The 21,069-nt window shown below is 38.2% G+C and overlaps 1 pseudogene; it reads left to right on the top strand.

The window, feature by feature from the left end:
- The first annotated feature begins 423 nt into the window (after positions 1-423).
- Positions 424-18,413, top strand: LOC117438949 (ras GTPase-activating-like protein IQGAP2; annotated as a pseudogene).
- Positions 18,414-21,069: the final 2,656 nt, after the last annotated feature.

Raw genomic sequence — 21,069 nt, 5'->3', positions numbered from 1 at the left:
GCTTTGTGCTTGAGTATTTAAGGGTAGAGAAAGTCTTCCCTTTCACAGAAATGTTCTGTAAGTGGAGGGTAGTGGCTTGCTATTCTAAACAATAAAATCTTGTTTTATACCCTTAACAGATATCTGCTGAAACAGGTATTTGGGCCTGAATCAGGTATAATATAGCTGCCATTAGCTATGCTATGTTTCAGGGACATTATTATAACACATATAAGCTCAGGTGGTAATTTCTATAATCTTATTTTATTTGAAAGCCAAAAAATAGGCTGTATAAACTGTTTCAACATAGAAAATGGATAATTTTAAACGTATGGGTTTTGAACACATGCATGAACGCTAAATAAGTCAGACCTGAACTAATCTGTTCTTGATACAGCTCTAAGGTAGACCAGATACAGGATATCGTAACTGGAAACCCCACAGTCATTAAGATGGTCGTCGCGTCAACGAGGTGCTCGTGGACAGAATACTCTGCGCCAGCTCCTGGCCCTGTGGGTGAAGGAGATCATGGAGGACAAGTCCCTCATAATCAACACTAGTCTGTGGATGTATACAAGTCATGGGTAAATCAGCTAGAAATGCAGACTGGTGAGGCCCAGGTAAGTGAGGAAGCTGGAGATACTGTACTATTTCAATACTTGAGGGATTCCTCATTTCTGCTGTCCCTTTCCTTCTCCAACAAATTGCACTTGTGCCCATGCATCCCTTCCCTACCTTCCTGCACTATAATAAAACTCTGGGGGCAGAAATACTTGAAAAAAAAAGTATTTTTAACCTGTTCTGAAACAACAAATGGATACTTTCCTGGCCATGAATTTCAAAGTCAACTACTTAATCATTGTAAGTGTAGTAGACTATGCCACGGAAGAATTTATAGCCTTTTGCCCCACTTTTTATAACAGCATGCCAGATGTGTTGCAGGCTTTTGAGGAGCTATGCTGGACTGGGATGTGGAGATGAATGCCTTAAATTAGGATTCCCCTTTTGTCATTAAGGGAAGGTACATGATGGTGTGTGCACCCCCACCTAAACAGACTGCCACCCTCCAAAAACCACGAAGCTAACTTCAGCTTATTTGTCTGACTTTTCTTTGTTTTTTCTCTTCTTTTCATTGATGGCATTCACAATAAATAAATAAATAAATTAAATAAAAAATCTCAGATACTTTTAGCCTGCTTTATTATCTGTTTGCTTCACAGCAAATTGCCGTATGATGTAACAACAGAACAAGCACTGACACACCCAGAAGTGGTCAATAAACTGGAATCATCAATTCAGAGTTTGCGAGCAGTAACTGACAAAGTTCTCACGACCATATTCTCCTCTCTCAACATGATGCCGTAAGTGTTGACTTAGGAAGATGCAGTTTCATGTGCACAGTGAAGCTCCGCTTGAAACTGAATGATGGACATCCTCTCAAATTACATGGTTTCCGATACTTGCCTCTCGCATAATTTCCCCAGTAGAGGGAGTGGTTTCTCCACTTCTACTCTGCTTTATCAGCTTCATGAAAGACGCTCTGTTCTTGAGAATTCTGTTGTCTGTTATCACCTAATCTTATTTTTTAAGTGGCTGTAAAAAAAAACCCAGTTACTTGGCTGACTAGAATAAACTGGTTATGTTTTGTTGAAGTCTTTACAATATTTTTTCCTTTTCATCTGTTATACATGTAGTTATGGAATGAGATACATAGCCAAAGTTCTGAAGAGCTCACTCCATGAGAAATTCCCAGATGCAACAGAAGATGAAACTATTGAAGGTAGACACCTGAGGAAAACTGTTAGCAGCTTGTACTGCCAAAGGGGATTTTTATTGACACCAAGCATTATAAGGAAACTAAGAACACCAGCATGTACTTGAAGTAACTTTGCACTTCTTGGGTTGAAAAGGGATATTCTTAGAAAGCTGAAGTTTATCTGAATCATCTTGGTGTTTGTATTTGTACTGTGGTCCTTACCATCAACAGGTCCTTTCATAGAGAATACTGGTCACACACCTTCCCACAAGTTGTTAAATAATGTAATTTAAAAAAATGTTCATATTAAAATATGCATTAATATTGTAATATAAATACAACGAGAAATAGCTCAAAAAATGAACTGCAAGTAGATCATTACATTATTACTTAAACATGCTTATGAGAGCTGTAGGAGTGACATTTGTACAGACTGATAAGTGGAAGTGTGAGTGATGGTACTGACATGCTGGCCATCACTCACCAACCACAGCCAAGGTCCCTCTTCAGAGGGCTTAAGAGCCTTCCAGCTGGCTGAGAGGACTGTCAGCTCTCTCAAATTAGAATTATTTACACTTCAATAAAGATGCTTTCATTAGTGTTTAATGACATGGTTCTAGAATAACAAACCATTCATTTTAATGGTACTTCCCCCTGTTATTCTTAAAAAAGTTATAGTTCAGTGTTTAACGTTATATTTATATATATGGTGCATACGGGGCTTCATACTCAGCTGAAAAATTAATTCTACTTTTGTGTGGTTTAACAATGAATTGGAAACCCTAGCAGGCAGCATTAATGTGGTATTCCTGTACATCACGCCAAAAACACAGATTAAGTCATTGCTCAATTTGTGGCCAAAGCAAAATAAAAAAGGCAGGCAAGTAGAACATAAGGCACCCAACTGAAATTCTAGTTTGAAATGTGTAAACTGGAAGTTCTGCATGTGACTACACAGAGGCAAATTGCAGAAAAGAAAAGTCCTGCCTGTTTTCTGAGATCAGGAATGATTCAAAGCCACCATCTGCACAATAAAAATTACTGTGAACATCATTATGGATATTGCAGTTTGGAAATCCATTCTCTAATCTTTCAGGTCTGCATGTTGTCTTCATGAGAAAACAGTGGATCGCATTGTCAGTGAATGCAACAAATGCTGGCAAACATCTGTAGCAAATAAGCCTCTGGAGCTGTACCTTGCAAAATCTGGAAGAAAGAGTTGTATTTGTCTTTGTGCTCAAACTCAGTGCTTTGCATTAGCTGACCTAAAGCCACTATCAAATTCAGATGTGTTGTTAAAGTCCATAATTGACATTCACAGAGGTATTGCAAGAGGCACATGTTTGTAAAAGACTACAGACTCTTTAAGTTAGCTACATGGTAACGTGTATGTCTTAGGGGTTCTTCCAAGCACTGGTTCCAATGGGTGTGATTCAGAAGTAGAAATGATTGATTGTGTTTTTGTTAAATGTAATTACTGTGTGTGAAGGGAAGATCTTATTTTTTCTTTTAGATTGTTGGCAATCTCCTGTACTATCGCTACATGAACCCTGCGATTGTTGCTCCTGATGGCTTTGATATCATCGATATAACAGCTGGGGGCCAGATACACCCCGACCAGAGGAGAAACCTAGGCTGTGTGGCAAAAGTCCTTCAGCATGCTGCTTCTAACAAACTCTTTGAAGGAGAGAGCGAACATCTATCTTCTATGAACCCCTTACCTCTCACAGACATACCAGAAGTTCAGGTATGCAAAGCCCTTACAAATACCTAAGTAAGAGCCCTCCTCTAGGGTGCGCAGAGCAGGTGGACTCCTTGTCTGTAGAAATTCCTTGCTCAGAGTTAAAATTTTGAGTGATCTGCTATAGAAGAAATCCTCACTGTTGAGAAAGTTGAAGCAGGAGTAACAGGATGTATTTCTGCTTGAGCATTACATTGAGAACTTCTCACCTCTGCTGGCTTGGTTGATATCCAAAAACAGATTGTAAGAGCAGTATGGGTTAATGGGAAATAATGTGTTATTTTGGCTGGGAGGACAGTTGAATGTTTTGTCTGAAGAAAAAATTGGGCAGGAGAAGGTTGTGGTTTCTGTTTTTATCCTTACATCTTTGCAGAGAGATTCCACACAGATTTTATTCTTTCCTCTTGCACACTCATAGGAATTTGCATGTTTTGCTATACTCTGGAACACAAGTTCTTTGGGATTATAGCCCAGCTTTGGGGGTGATTGCTACTATTAGCTTAAACTGAGTCTTGAGACAAATTAATTTTCAGAACATGTCTTTAATGTCTGCCCTTCATGCGATTAAATGCACTGTTCATAGACTGGATTTCCTTGAGATACTTAAAGTTAGTCATTCTCTTTAATGAAGTACTTAAGGGCATGACATAATCATGAAAGAATAGGGCAGAAAGTGTTATAGTAAGAATAACAAATGCTAATGAAAAAGCCTACTCTTCATTGTTGGCCCTTTGATGGCTACAAAAGGAAGAATTCCTCTCCTAATTAAGCTAACTTTATACAAACTGAATCTCTGGGTTGCTGTGCTCTGCACTTTAACTAAATCCTCCTTAGTCACCAGCAATGGCTTCTCTCAGCTGCCTGTTCCCCTTGTACTAGCCCAGCAATTGCAATGCAGCATTAGCTATGTTAAAAGCTACCAACCCTGCCTAGATCTTTTACTGTGCATTTATGAACTTGTGCAGGAATTTGTCTAAACTCTTCTTAAAACTTTGAGATCATTTGTTTCCACAAGCTCCTCCTGTAGCAATATTCAGAAGTTTGCTACCTGTCAGTTAAAACAGTGCTTCCTTTGGTTCATTTGAAAACAGTATTTTTCTGCTAGTTTTATTGCCTTCCTCCTTGTCCCATAATTGTGGGATTTGGTGAATAAATTTTGCACCTATCTCATTCAATGCCGCTGGTTTTTTTGTGCAAGTTGAACATATCCCTCAGCTTTTTCTCTCCAAACTAAGGAATCCCAGTCCCTTTTTGATTTCCTGTCCAGGAAAGATAGAACACTTTGTTATTTGTATTCATGTGTAAATGCACTGCCTCCAAAAGTTTCTTTCAAACACTAAATGTAGATTGCAGATTATAAGACAAATACAACACATGGGGGTAGACTTTTCAGCAGGGCCTGTTGCAATAGGATGAGGAATTATGGTTTTAAATTAAAGAGGGGAGATTCAGGCTGGACATGAAGATGAGATTTTGGTAAAATATTGGCACAAATTGCCCAGTGTTGTGATGGATGTGTAATCCCTGGGGACATTCAAGGCCAGGCTGGATGTCGTTCTGGGCAATCTGATTTAGATGAAGTTGTCCCTGTTCGTTGCAGGGAGGGGTGTGACAGATGACCTTTGAATTGACCCTTTCAATGCAAACTACTCTATGATTCTATATGTCAAACACTTGATTGTGTACTTTCGTTTTATACAGCCTAACTGAAGTGACTGTATAGGGGACAATTACAGAATCTTTCTCATTTTCTCTTAGGAATTTTTTTCAAGCTGCATGTGATGTTCCTGAACCAGAGGAGAAATTCAATATTGATGAATACTCTGACATGGTGACCCTTAGCAAACCTGTCATATATATCTCCATTGAGAAATTATCAATACCCATTCAGTAAGTCAATGAGAATATACTAGTCAACAGACTAATGTACAGATTATTAAATACTTGCGACAAATACTCTAGGGGAAAGCCTTAGTGTTTGCCCTTCCTTTTGAAAAAAACTTCTTCAGTTCATCTCTGAAGTGGTCTGGAATTGAGTATTTGTTTTTTCCTAGAAGACTGCTTCCACTGAAAAGCACCATCTTGAATAATAATTAGAATGTAATATTTTCTGACGGGAGGGAGGAACATTTTCGTTCTAATCTAGTGTGACATTCCTAATTTATTATATTTATAATAATTTTCCTGTCTTGGCTAAGAAAGTGACATTAATTTGAAGAAGCTCATTTGATTCTGGGAATAGAGGAAAACTCGGTGTATTTCATGACTCTGGCGTTCTGTCATATGTTTTGTTGGAAGCAGATGCGAAGGTCTGATTTAGAAGGACTGAAGCTGTGGCATCCTGCCAAGTTCTTTATCATGGGTAAAGAAAAGATTAACTGCAGTCTTTAGTATGACTCATTTGGGTGTAAGTTAAATGTCTAACACATGGCCCTTCTAAAGCCAGGATATTTCTATCAGTTTCCTGGCTTGCAAACTATCCCCTGCAATGACCTCCTCTCTCTCTATCAGCTCCCCAGATAAAAAAACACCACCCTCAAAAAGCACAAAAAACCCAAGAAGAACCTCCCACTAATAAACTGGTCTGTTAAAAACCATATATACTGAATGGTCTTTTGTGCCCATTCTTTCTCTTTCTTAAGGCATAGACCTATGCCTGCATGTTACATGATCAGCAGTTACATTCAAAACACTAGTCTTGGTCAAAACCTCTTTTAGTGGGTCTTATTGGATGTCTAAGGTGTTATTTGATCCTAATGTGATAAAGTATTACTATGCAACTTTATATTAGCTGATAAGATACCCCACAAAATATGAGGTAAAATGATGAAAATAGATTGCCAAACAAATGCAGTAAAGCAGATGGTCTTTTTTGATAACATAGAATCATAGAATAGTTTAGGATTGGAAAGGATCTCAAGATCATCCAACCCCCCTGCCATGGGCAGAGACACCTCACACTAAACCATATCACCTAAGGCTTCATCCAACCTGGTCTTAAACACCGCCAGGGATGAAGCATTCACAACCTCCCTGGGCAACCCATCCCAGTACCTCACCACCCTAACAGTAAAGAATTTCTTCCTTATATCCAGTCTAAACCCTCTGCTGTTTAAGTTTCAACCCATTACCCCTTGTCCTGTCACTACAGTCCCTAATGAATAGTCCCTCCCCAGCATCCCTGTAGGGCCCCCTTCAGATACTGGAAGGCTGCTATGAGGTCTCCATGCAGCCTTCTCTTCTCCAGGCTGAACAGCCCCAACTTTCTCTGCCTGTCTTCATACAGGAGGTGCTCCAGTCCCCTGATCATCCTTGTGGCCTCCTCTGGACTTGTTCTAATAGTTCCATGTCCTTTTTATGTTGAGGACACCAGAACTGCACACAATACTCCAAGTGAGTTCTCATGAGAGCAGAGTAGAGGGGCGGGATCACCTCCTTCGACCTGCTGGTCATGCTCCTTTTGATGCAGCCCAGGATACAGTTGGCTTTCTGGGCTGTGAGTGCACACTGCAGCTGGCTCATGTTCATTTTCTCATTGACTAACACCCCCAAGTCCTTCTCCGCAGGACTACCATGAATTTCCTTTTTGCCCAACCTGTAGCTGTGCCTGGGATTGCTTCCAACCCAGGTGTAGGACCTTGCACTTGGCATGGTTAAACTTCATGAGGTTGGCATCAGCCCACCTCACAAGTGTGTCAAGGTCCCTCTGGATGGCATTCCTTCCCTCCAGCGTATCAACAGAACCACACAGCTTGGTGTCATCGGCAAGCTTGCACACTCAATCCCACTGTCCATGTCAGCATGATTATGTGCATTTGCCTGCCTAGAGGAATCAAACAATTAGGTCCTTTGGCAGCCTGAGCCTTCATCTGAGTTGCCTTCTCCCACTGCACCTCCCTTGCAAATGTAAATTGAACTTTCTATTTGGCTCATGCAGCTCAAAAAAAATAGTTTGAATAAGAGGGGATGCATAAACATCTTTTTTGTCATGCATTGCTCAGCTTCAGGAAAAGTTCTCAAATTTGCCCTCTGCCATCATCTCCCATGGCACTTGCCTACAAGCAATTTTCATTGCACACCTCTGTTGTCTGTAGCTGGAATAAGGGATGTTGCATTCACCAGCTTTGCTATATATCTTTGATATATATCTTGCCTTTGCCCTAAAGAGTTTGTCCTGTGAATGTCTTTTTCATTCTGTGCTTGTACAGCATCAAGCATGGTGGAGTTCTAACCAGTGTGTAATGTTTCTCAGCAGGTCTCACAGTATCATAGTCAACATTATGTATAGTGTGATGTAGCTGTTGCACATAAGAGAAAGTTGTTTCTAACAGGTTAATGGTCATGGGCTTGTAATGCTCAGTTCTGTCCTATAAGTACATCTGAAATGCCTTTCTCTTCTGAATGTAGGCTTTCTGGTTGTCAATAAGTTTCTAGTAACCAGGTACTTTGACTATAACTTGCAGTTTTCAAAATACTTCAGATCCTATTTTTTTTGCCAACTGTGCATGTTTTGCTATAGCTAAATTCCAGTGATGCTTGGTGACACTCTCTCCATTAGTTCTGCAAGTAAGGAACATTGTTGCTATAAGGAATGGACTGTTAAATCTAGCAGTCACTAATGCTGTTGGCTTTATCTAACTCAGTATGAGGTTACTTTTCTCATGGATAATGAGAGCCTTTTTCCAAGAAAATGTTATTGCCCTGTTCAAATTCTTTAGCTTGGCTTACCAGTATTTTTGTGGGTTAAAGTTTTGAAGATGTGCCCAGGAGCAAGGGAAGTTAATGTGAATATGTTCATACATCTCCTGCAACTTCCATTAGAAATTGTGCAGCAGTTGCGGCATAGCTGGTTTCTTGCTTTCCTTTCAGAAATGACTGTATTTGTATCACTGTTGCTGTTGTAAGTTACTGAAATAGCTATATAGAAAATAGGTATCTCCACTTTGGAGATCATTGTCAGAGAAGCGCAGCAAGCTGTTTTGCAGCAAGAGCAATTCCAAATTCATAGTTCAAATTCATAGCCACTGAACATGCTTCCAAACCCTGGGTCCTCAATAATCCTGATCACATCAGGTCTGTTTTACAGCATTGAGTCTCCAGATATATCTACAAGTGTAAAGACACTGAGAGTGTTTGGGGCAGAGGAGGAAAGAGTGGAATTTTTACTTTTTTGGATGATACTTCATTTACATTTGTTTATAGCTACTGTTGGAACATCAGGATGCCATTGCCACTGAGCCAAATGACCTGCTGAACGAATTGCTGGAAGCACTGGGACCTGTTCCTGATGTAGAGTCTTTCCTTGGTATGCTGTTCTTCAGCCTTATGGTTAACTTCACTAAATGGGGCAGAATGAAATGGGGGTTGATTTTAAATACTCTCATGTCTCTCATAGTTACAGTTTGCTCATTTACTACAGAATTATTTTGTGAACACTTCCTGTAATATCGCTCTTTGTAATTGAAATTTCATCTAATTTGCAGTATTCACTCTAAAGATTGCGATTCAAAATCCAGACATTAGTAATTTTTCAACTAGAACAATACAGTTGTGCTCAAATTGCAGATAGAAAGCAAGTGATTTTTTTTGTTAATATCTTATGAACTTAAGATTTGCTACTATTGGCTAAGAACTTGGAAAATGTGCACAGAAAAGAGACAATTTTTTATTCTGACACTTGTAAAAAATAATTTATAATTTTATAAAAATATAAAAAATAATTTTATAATTTATTAAAAAAATCAGAGTTATAGGGAATAAATGTGACTGATATTTGCCTTAATTGTTGTAAAATATGAACTGTGTAGAAAGCAACTAGGTTGTCATGGATTATATCAGCTTCCACGTGAATAGCCTGTTAACATAGCTGCTACTCTTTCATTCTCCACTCTCATTGCATTTTGGACAAATGATTGTCATCATAACTGTGTTCTTTGAGAAGATGACTTGTGAGTCTCTTGCACATCAGTAGCTTGAAAAGCATTTCCAAATATTCTACCTGGACTTATAAATAACTGGCTTAGGTTCTGACTGTTTAATGTCCAGGAATAAATAAATAAATAAATAAATTTATCCTGCTTCTAAATGGTGGGAATGGGTGTGCTGTTTAATAAACTTTTAGGTTTATTATCTAGGTTCTTGTTTGCTTTGTGCATTGAATCATGGAGAACTGGCAAACTTAGAGTAAAAAATATTTCCTTACAGGAGAAGGAGCTGTTGATCCCAATGACCCTAACCGAGCAAGCACACTGAATCAGCTTGCAAAAACAGAGATTTCGCTGTCTCTAACAAGCAAATATGAGTTACGAGAAGGTGAAGATCAGGATCTCAAGACCCTGATGATAAAGTATGTTTTTCCTGAAAAAGCTGTATTTTTGGCAATGTTTTCTCTTTTTTGTTGTTTTGAATGTTACTTCTACTGTGCTGTCCAGACTAGAAGCATTTTTGCGGTACTGAGTGCACTCAGTTTCCAAAGCCAGTTTCTGTTTGGTCTTACTCAAACTTTTGCAGAAGTCAGAGAAAGTGACAGTTCTTCCAGAAAGCTTGCAGAAAGATAAACATGCTGGCCAGTTGTATTCTGCAACATGAGTGGATCATTATCTAGCCTATAAGTGCTTTTCTGTAAGTTGCAAAAGCATAATGCTTTAAAAAACCATAGCCCTGGGAAAGCAGAGACAAAAAGCTATCTAGCCTTATAAGGGATGGGACAGTATCACACTGTACTCTCCTCCCCCTCAAAGGAAAACACTTCCTTGACTTACTGCCATCACTCATTTGAACCGGATGCGACTGTCACTTCTGCAGGAATAGTGCGTGCTTTATCCAAGGAAAGAAAATTGTTTATTCTATTTGGTGAGCAAATTAAGAAATTGTCATTTGGGTACTCTGGGATATAGGCTTCTTTATAGTCAGAAAAGATTTTATAAAAGCACTTAGCATCAAATTATTGGCACCCCTCTTTGAAGTTATTTCAAGCTGCACAGAAGAAGGACCGGCTTATTTGAGATCCTGGAGGACAATGGGATGCTGCTCTCCTTAGTACCATACTTATTTATACCCCACAAATGTGAAGGTTAGAAGTTCATTTAAAGGGAATGACAGGATAAGGATTTCACACCTTTGCAAGCATTAGGGGTGTAGATACAAGCTGTAATTAATTCTAATCTGTTAGTATTTGTTTTCAAAATTAAAAAAAAAAGTAAAAGGAATTTATTAGGTAATATGTGAAGTTTTACTCCTGAAAAAATTTATTCACTACAATGTCTGTAGTAAGTGGTGCATTCCTACGAAATCCATAATCTGTTTAAGGTCTGGAGAAAAATCTGCTTTTAAGTATAAGAAAGCTCTTCCTGCTTTTCCACTTTATTCACGGATATTTGATCTGAATCTTAAACAAGAAAATCCTGAGGCTTTTCTTTAATTTATCAAATATAATTTGAGATCTAAAGTAAAGGGACTGCAGTGACAATGTTGAATCAATTTGTGTTTGTCACTTAATACTTCAGAGACCAAGGCTCTACAGCTGTTCCCAGGCTGCTTTCGTAATACGGATATGCCTGCTGCTGTCCCTTTAAAAAAGGAAAAAAGAGAGCTTCCTGTCCTTTTTTGCTCTCTGTAGGAGTAAAATGCTACCCCTACATGAAATCCCTAAAAATACATGAAATGAAGGCCAAAAGAAATGTCTTTAATCCTGTTAACTGTGCAGAAACATGCTGAACCAATAACATGAGAATTAACAAAAGAATTTAACTTCCCTATTTCATAAGTGCTTTCAAGTAATACCATGTTTTGAGCAAATTTAGTAATCTGACAGAAGACTATTTAGCAACATGTGTTACATTGCAACAACATCAATGTAAAAAATACTTCTGTTACATTTTTTAAAGAGAGATGTGTGCATGCAGATGCTTAACTTTCCTACCTTAGCTGCAGAGAAATGTTTTAATGCCACTGTGAAATGCTAGGCACCTGGCTGAAATTCAAGTCAGTTGATTCACTGTGTGTTCCATGTTTCCTTGCAAGTGACATGCTACATAGAAATAGCAACATACTTGCTTTTTACATGGTTTTATAAATGCTTCTCTGAAAAGCCCTAATATTTGCTGGTACCCCTGTCTAGAGGACTCTGTGTAAGGTGGCTGGTCTGCCTGGTTTGTGTGTGCAAGTGCTGCACACCAAGTGGCAGGTGAAGGGGGGAGGCATCCAGCCCCAAGTGTGCTGCTTCTGGAAAACAACAAAGCTGAGCAGGTTTGGTACGTGGGGAGAGGAAGCTGAAATAAGCCTCACGTCTTATCAGCCATTATCAGTACCTGTTTCTAAGCACTGCATAAAATAGCAATGCCATCCCATATACACTAATGTAGTAAAGACTGACAAAAATCGTGTCAGACAGAGAAAGCCAGCAATGTCTTGATGTAGCCCAAGTGGGCCAGCTTCAGAAAGCTTTTCTGGTTGGGTTTTTTTGTGTGGTTTCGGGCTTGTTTTTTTCTAGCAATGTGCTAGAACTGCTCAGTGCTGTTAACAGCAGCTCTGAATGACCAAATTAGTTTCCAGGAGGATTAGCATGTTACCTCCTAACATGGAAGGAGCAGTCCCTTCAATGGAAGCTTGGATCATACCCAAATAGTTACTGGTTTTGGATAATGTTTTCTATATATGAGTAAATCTTATTGCATTTTTGAGAACTTCTTGTCCTGAAAACCAACAAAACCCACAACTTGACGTAGGTAAATGATAATTTTAAACCTAGTAACGAAGTTTGAGGTTTTATCACAGAAGCTTCATCATATTTTAGACATTTTCCTAGGAAACTTGAGTTGCATCTTCAAGTTTATGTTAATTTTTAAGAATAATGGGGTATATCTCATTTGTAAATGTGTCCCCTGAATTAACAGAACCCTGTAGCAGGATGTTCTTGGAAGCATTATTGATGAAAAGGCAGCAGGAATTAGATAAATTCTGACCCCAAAAAAGAGCTGGTTACATATCAGTGTGTAGCAGCTTCCCTTTTTTAGCAAGGAAATGCTCCCTGTCTGCTACCACTAGAGAAACATCTGCCCTTAAGTGGTGTCCATAAATTCATTGTGATGGATGTAATACTCCTTCTGGAGTTCAGCAGTTTTGAGTGCATTTGCACTTTATTCAGTAAATATGACCTTTAATGGAACCATGCATAGCTTAGGCTTTGCAAAGATTACATTCCTATCTGCTGTTTTTTTTATGATTGTAATTAAAATCCACATGTGAGTTGTTGCTTGAATTTTTATCATGCTAACAGTAACTGTTTTACCATGCTAGTTGTTCAACTGTTTTCTAAAATAAAAGGTGGGAGGAAGTATGGATGTATTTCTCTGTTCATATCTGTGTAGAAGCCAGACATTCAACATTATTAATGGAAGCTCTGAAACAAAAAGCTAGGACACAGAAACATTACTAAGTATCTATAACAATGGGAGCTTGCTAGTTTTACTGCTGAAGAAATGAAATGCACAGGTGATCCAGTGACAAACTGTTTTGTAATATCTATATATTCCTTTTAAAAGGACAAAAAGACTCATTGTGGATGTGATACGAACACAGCCAGGGATACGCTCTTGAGAAATATTAGAAACCCCGGCCACTGGCACAACAGGTGAGTGATATGTTGTGCCTGAATAATGAAGAAAGTGCTTGCTTATTATAGCTACTTGAAAGCCTCACAGATCTCCCGCAGCTTTCTCTACTGCTTAATAATAATGTTGCAGGTTTTGTACTATTCAGATCTAGAGCCTTCAAAATGTGAGCCTTGTAGATTTTCTTCTACTGTATAACTGGTAACAGCTGCAAAGGAAAAAAAAATTGTATCTTGCAGTCACCTAGCACAGTGATTAATATTCCCTTTAACTTTTCTTTTTAAATAGGGTCTTTTCCATCTGATGTTATAACACAATGAAATAGCCTGAGATTAATACTTTTGCTTGATTCTTTTTTTTTTCTTCATGTACTCCAGTGTCTTAACTCAAGCTCCCTGACACCTAGCTTATTTGCTTAAGCAATAAAAGTAAACATCTGTCTGGGTAACTGCTGCTATCCTTGGTATGGGAATTGAGTAGGAAGAGCTCCTGGTTAAAGACTTCCCTGTAGACACTGACACACAAAGCTACATCTCAATAATGTGCACATTTTAGCTTAGCTCAAGTGTGTGTTTATGTAGAGGACACCTGTGAGATCTGGGCCATCATTTCACAACTAGGTGAAGCCATTACTTGTCTGTCTGATTTTAGTCATGCTTTAATTAACTGAAACATACTTGTAGGTGTTGTGATACTTAAGGTATGTCAAAAGGCACAGTAAATGAAGAGCTTTCAGACCATGTAGTAAAAGGATATAAACGAAGCCATGTGGTAAAAGGACATAAATAAAGTTTGCACCTTGATTTTTGCCAGCCTCCTTTGAGTATTCAATGTGCTTGAATATGTAACTCTTATAATGAGCTGGAAAATAACTGTTCTAGATTTTCTTTTTCCTACACAGGAATCTGAGCATCTGAAACTTGCAGAGAAACGTGCCATCTTAGATTCCAAAACTCCAGAGAAAATGAAGCATAGTCAGTCTATTTTTGAAGATGGACAGCTACCACTAGAACAAAAGAAAAGGAAAATTCAGAGGAATCTCCGGACATTGGAACAAGCAGGACTGGTGTCTTCAGCAACCAAGTACCAAGAAATTATAAATGAGATCGCTAAGGTAAATGGAACATGCTGCATATTGACAGGTTTTAAGCAGCTGACCTAAATCCATTCCAGCTAGAGATGTACAACATACATTTTTCTGAGAATATTACACTAAATTGCAGAAATATCCACATAAGAAAACAAATCATCTTTGTCTGCTGGTAAAATAAGTGAAAGACAGTTCTCTCATGCATAAATACTTGAACTGAATAACATACCACTGTAGACTCCAGATTATCCAGGTTTAATACTGATGCTGTTTTATCTTCTCCAGTACAATGTGTTTTCAACATAGCTTTTTATATCTTAAATCAGAATTACACATTAGTGTGTTAATCAATAATTACTGATACTTTTCATAATATTAAATTAACAAACCAATTACATGAATGGATTTATTTAGGATATCCGGAATCAAAGAAGATACAGACATCATCGAAAAGCTGAATTGGTGAAACTCCAGCAGACTTTGAATGCACTTAACTCCAAGACAGCATTTTATGAAGAACAAAATTAATTATTACAACACCTACATAAAAACTTGCTTAGACAACTTAACAAGAAAGTAAGTTGAGTTGTCTTGTCTTCTAGTATTTCAGTGTGTTTTATCAGGTGGGGAGAATAGGTGTAAGTCTATAGCTGAAAGTTTTGATTCTGACAGATTGATAATCCATGGATTAGAAAGTTCATGGAAGTTAGCACTGTAACTTGAAAAAGTTACTTCCAAAACCTGGAAAGTAAAGTCTTGCATTTATTTAAAGCTACCTTGCAGAAAGAGGCCTGAGGTGTATACATGTTTTCAATCAATTTACGTGGTGTTACCTCATACAGATTTGGGAAGTAATTATTGATTTTTTTTTCCCCCTTCACTTAAAAGGATTGGGTTTTGTCTTTCAAATGGAAAAGGGGAAAACAAATCATAGAATCATAGAATAGTTAGTTGGAAAGGACCTTAATATCATCAAGTTCTGACCCACTGCCATGGATAGGGACCCCTCACACTAAACCATATCACCCAAGGCTCTGTCCAACCCTGCCTTGAACACTGCCAAGGATGGAGCATTCACAGCTTCCCTGGGCAACCCATTCCAGTGACTCACCATCCTTACAGTAAAGAACTTCTTCCTTTTGTCCAAGCTAAACTTCCCCTGTTTAAGTTTCAACCCATGACCCCTTGTTCTGTCACTACAGTCCTTAATGAACAGTCCTGCCCAGCATCCCTGTAGGCCCCCTTCAGATACTGGAAGGCTGCTATGAGGTCTCCATGCAGCCTTCTCTTCTCCAGGCTGAAGAGCCCCAACTTTCTCAGCCTGTCTTCATATGGGAGGTGCTCCAGTCCCCTGATCATCCTCGTGGCCCTCCTCTGGACTTGTTCCAACAGTTCCATGTCCTTTTTATGTTGAGGACACCAGAACTGCACACAATACTCCAAGTGAGATCTCACAAGAGCAGAGTAGAGAGGCAGGATCACCTCCTTCGACCTGCTGGTCACGCTTCTTTTGATGCAGCCCAGGATACGGTTGGCTTTCTGGGCTGCAAGTGCACACTGCAGCCAGCTCATATTAAGTTTCTCATTGACCAACAGCCCCAAGTCCTTCTCCGCAGGGCTGCTCTGAATCTCTTCTCTGACCAACCTGTAGCTGTGCCTGGGGTTGTTCCATATGCCTAAATAATCTTACCTTTAGGGTACAATGCAGTTACTAGACAGCAAGCCCACATTAGTGCCACTGATGTGTCAAAATGAGAACCCTTTACTGACACAAACAGGAAGCTTACCTCACTAATCCAAAAATCAACTCTAATGGCCAATCTTATTTAACACCCATGTCACTATAAGCTTACAAATTGCTGTTTTACAGTGATTGTGGAGTCTTTTGGATTTGGGTTACATTTTACAGCAGACTTTAAACTTTTATAAAGTGCTAAAAAATGTTGATTCAAAATTGCTGTCAAAATGTTTAGACTATTCACTATGTGATAAAAGTCCCTATAATTCTTAGATTTGTTCTGAATGTTAATTCTGTTCATTAATAGAAGGCCAACAAGGCAAAGACTGAAGGACAGCTAAATACAGCTAGAAGAGTAGTTGAAGTATAAAAAGACCTGGTAGCTATATTAAAAGCCAGTTTGTTGTTCTCTTACCAGAAATTCACGGAGGTCTATCAAGTAGATGGAAAAGAAGAGGTGAAGGGAAGCAAAAAACTGAAGCAGACCTCATTAAAGTACACAGCTGCAAGACTGCATGAAAAAGGTGTCATCTTAGAAATTGAAGATCTTCAAACCAACCAGTAAGTGTGGTATAAACAATTCAGAGCATTTTCTAATCACATCTTCTTAAGGAGACTTTGTTAAAAGAAACCTTTGCCATTTCCTATGCCCACACCTATATTCAGAAGATTGATAAAGCCTAACTGTTATAATTCATTTTTTTCCCTTCTACCTGACTATATGATTATCTTGGGAAAATATTTGAGTAAGTCTATTTTGGCATTAGTTCTAGACGAAACCAGTAGAAGTCCACCAACATGCTCACTGCTACTGACTGACTTGTTAAGCAGCTGTAGCAGTTATTTCTTTCATTTACTGACCAATCACTTTTATATACTAAGTAAACACCTTATTTTCTGCACTGCCTCTCTATGGCAAGGTGAACAGATGGGGTGGTTTAACATCCATTTTGTATCTATCCATTTTGAGGCCCCTGTAGCAAAAACCTTTCTTCCTCTGCACCCTTCCATCTATCTTTTGCATGGAAAAAAAGTTTTCCAGAGGCAGTGTTTTTCTGAGTGGGTTTGTCATGCAGAGAAAGCCACAAGAGGCAAACTGAAACTGGGGAGAGTATGTGTGCACCTGCAAGGAGACACTTGGGTACAGCAGAACAAAAATCTGGTGTCCTATTCCTATTCTGTAAATAATTCATAATCTTTGTTCCCTGAACTTCCCACAGTTTTCTCTCCTATTCCCCTTTTCCACCCAATACAAAAGGAGGAGTTCTGCATTCCATACTATATGTATGCCAGAAGTTCTCCAAGAAGACATTGCAGGAGGGATAGACTGGTTCATTTGACACCATTTACACTGCTCATGGCCAAAGTTCTTTTGAGTTTTGTAGGCTTTTTTCTATAAAACTCGACAGCATAAATGATCAGTTTTCCTTTCTGTTTCAAGGTTTAAGAATGTGATGTTTGATATTACACCTGGAGAAGAAGTGGGTGACTTTGAAATCAAAGCAAAATTCTTGGGGGTTGAGATGGAAAAAGTGCAACTCCATTTCCAGGTAGTTTGAATTTTGTTGATTTGCTATATAGTCACAGTTGCTTTAGTTATAAACTATTTCATATTTTTTATATGTATTCATGAATTGTTCAATCAGCACAGAGCAGCAGGTCATGTGGGAAGAACTATATGACTTCTGTAGGATGCTGGGCATGGAGTTGGGTTAATGTTTATATTAGGACAACTGCACGAAAACAAATGCCAAATTAGTTCAGTGGCAAGTCATGAAAGCCAGGAGAAAACAAAAATACCCAGAAAAACAGTGTTTCTTCTGGTTTGCTGTTACTAACAGTCCGCAATTTGGGATCTAGAAGGCATGTAATGTTTCCTACACCTATCCAATAATTGCTGGTAATTCTCTAAATTTTGAAGGACATGGAGTTTGAGGCAGTTATCACATTATGAAAATGACCCCATCCTGTTGTGATAAGGTATGGATTCAAACACAGGTTAATGATTTTATTTCTGATTACAGGATTTGCTTCAGATGCAGTACGAAGGTGTGGCTGTAATGAAAATGTTTGATAAGGCTAAAGTGAACGTGAATTTGCTCATATTCTTGTTGAATAAGAAGTTCTATGGAAAATGAGTGTCTTCAGATATTGCGGTCCGCATTCATCAGCGTGAAGCTTACTCAGTATTTTTTTTTTCCTTTGAAATATTCATTTTGAGTTTGTCATTGTACATGCTTTAACTTTAAAAAAAAAACCTAAACCACCAAATGTTCAGAGGAATGTACGCAGTGCCTTTCAGCACTGATAATGAAGCAGAAAAATAGAATATAGATTAAATTAAACAGTTCCAGATTTCATTGGTATTGGTACATTCAAATCAAAATAATTGTTTAGGACGCTCTGCTATTGTGGCTGTATGGAATTTAGGGTGGCAGAAATTGAATTTAGTTGAATATTATAAACCTTTTCCTATTAAAACATTTTAAATGACCTCAGATATATTAATATAGTTAAGTTTTTACTAAAAGAAATCCTAATTCGTTTTCTAGGGGATAGTTTGGACAAATACTTAGTTACTTACTAAGCCTATTTTTGTGACAATTGTCAACTGTAAAGCAAACTTTTGGTGCAATTAAAAAAAAATTTTTTAGTTAATTACACATTGACAATAACTTCTTACTCTATAAAAAATATATTTTGTGATTCATTCCTATTAAATGCACTACTGCCTCGTGTAAAATGACATTTTCTACTTTCACAGCCTTTGGAGTGGCATTGGGGAAATCTGGATAGTGAACATACACTGTTCAGTTTGAAGTATTTGAATACGTAAATTGTGCCTGTCTGTCTTTTTTTTAATTATTGCAAGAAAAATGAATGCAATAAAATCAGTATTTAGATTGGGTTTTTTAATATTCTTAGAAGATTGTTCTATGTAAAATAAACATTGCCTAATTAAACCGGCTCAATTCCTAAATTTCATTTAAAAGAGTTGTCAAAGCAGCAATACAGACCACAGTAAAAGAACTTCCTTCAGTACTTTTATAAAATGAATCTAATTAAGCTCAATTGTCCTCGCAATACACTTTACAAGAGTTCTCCAGCAGTGAAGACCTCGTGGCCCTTGTGGCACTGAACATGATGATAGTTTTGCTGTGTACAGTAGGCAACATGATAGATACACATAAACCAGAGAAAATATTTTCTACTTTTATTTTCCTCATGACAAACATTTTGAAAGATGGACAGTGAGGCATTCTTGAGTGTGTTGTAAAAAATAAATAAGACAAATATTAATTCTGAAGGTAGAATAAAACAGCATAAAGTTAGTGGCAGATACATAGACTATGAGTTTTCAGTGGCAAATATACAGACTATGCATTTAGGCAGTATACTGACCTGTGGAATTATACAAGCTGAACAAGCTACTACATTTACTAGGGACATTCCTTTAAATATTACATTAAATTTGAACACTTGACTACTTTAAAACTGTTAATATCCTAATTAAAAGATAAACTACTTCTATGTGCTTCCATTTTATTCTAGTTATCTATGTATCAGTCATTTTATTAGAATATAAACGTTGCATAAACCATAGAATCATAGAACGGTTTGGGTTGCAAGAGACCTTAAAGATCATCTAGCTCCAGCCTCCCCTTCACTTAAAATAGCTGGATGGAAAGGTGAAAGCTGCATTTTTTTTCCAGAGAAATTAATTGTACTCGAGTATGACTTAAACTCACAATCTTTTGTTTCCCTTTTATGTATAACAGGCTTAACTAATACCTACATATTCTTGACAAATTCTAGCTGAGCTGTTATGTCTGCACATGTGGGATGCTGATCCTAAGACCAGGCCTTTGAGGTAATGTGTGAAAAGCCTGGTATTTGCTGGTGAGACATACTACAGCCCCACAGCCTTTGCAGGAGTAAGTCACTCCTGGATATGCAGTTTTGCATAAGACACTTGACACACCTACTGACTGCTTAGTTCTAATGTGAATAGCATGTTCCTCAGTTATTTCCTGATATGTACAAACTCGGGAAAGTTTGCGTGGTTCCAGGTAATGACATGTGATGCTAGCACACAGTCAGCATGCTGGCACTCACCTTTTCTCCAGCCCTTTCTCAGGCTTCCTGCTCTTCCAGTGCACATCAAAGTGTAATTTCCATTTAATTTCTTTAAACTCCTTTAGAAGCTTCTTTTCTTAACTAGTTCAATTTAGGGCCTTGTCACTGAACAAACAGTGAATGCTGCTAAACAGGACTGATCACAATGATTCTACCGAGTGTACCATTGCAAATGAGCAAAGTAGTTCTGCGTTTACCCATTGCTGTCCTATGCTGCTGACAGCTGATATATGCAATTTAAAAGAATGGTTTTTTCTTGAGGCTGCTGTAAGCTCAATTTAGGGTCTTCAAAGTTAGATAGGACTTGATAAAACTATTTTCATTCATTAAGTGGTCTTGAGGAAAGACTTGAATTGCTGGTGCAAGACCTGAGGAAAGCCATTACAGCTGAGTGGAGCCTATTCAGCACTTGTTACCATGGAGGAAAAAATGCAACTTTCACAGAAAGAATTGCCTATATCTCTCAGTTTTCACCACTGCTGATTAAGAAAGACAAAGAAATTATAATAGCCAATAGTCTTACTCTGTTAGCCTCACAGTTTTGCGTTTTGCTACTGCATGCCTTTAGAGTTGACCTAAGAGTGCCTGACAGCTAACATAGTTTGGTTTTGGGAAGTAACCATTCTGATGTGGCTCTGAAGCTCCACAGACTGCAGAACTCTTTCTTTGGCCAAGTAGAAACACCATTACAAATAACACCTTGTTCTGTTTCACTTTGTGTCCATCTGAAAACCTTGTTTGTTTGGGTTTTTCAAAGAATATGGAAGCAACACAACAATCTTCCCTCTAATTCAAACTGATGACCACATCCAATTTTGAAAAGTTCATAACTAGATAGACAGCCCTCTTCCCTGGGGGCTGAGTTTGCCTCTGAGATAAGACTCTAACCTAGGCAGTAACTACCTACCATGGGCATGCACAGCATGAAGATAGCTCCTTCCCCAGACAGTGATGTATTAATGATGTAGGCAATATTACCAGTGCAATTATAAGTTTTTTTTGTAGACACCGTGTGTT

This window comes from Melopsittacus undulatus, unplaced genomic scaffold (genome assembly GCF_012275295.1).
Source record: "Melopsittacus undulatus isolate bMelUnd1 unplaced genomic scaffold, bMelUnd1.mat.Z mat_scaffold_860_arrow_ctg1, whole genome shotgun sequence".
NCBI classification, from domain to species: domain Eukaryota; kingdom Metazoa; phylum Chordata; class Aves; order Psittaciformes; family Psittaculidae; genus Melopsittacus; species Melopsittacus undulatus.
This window is presented reverse-complemented; position numbering and strand designations above follow the sequence as displayed.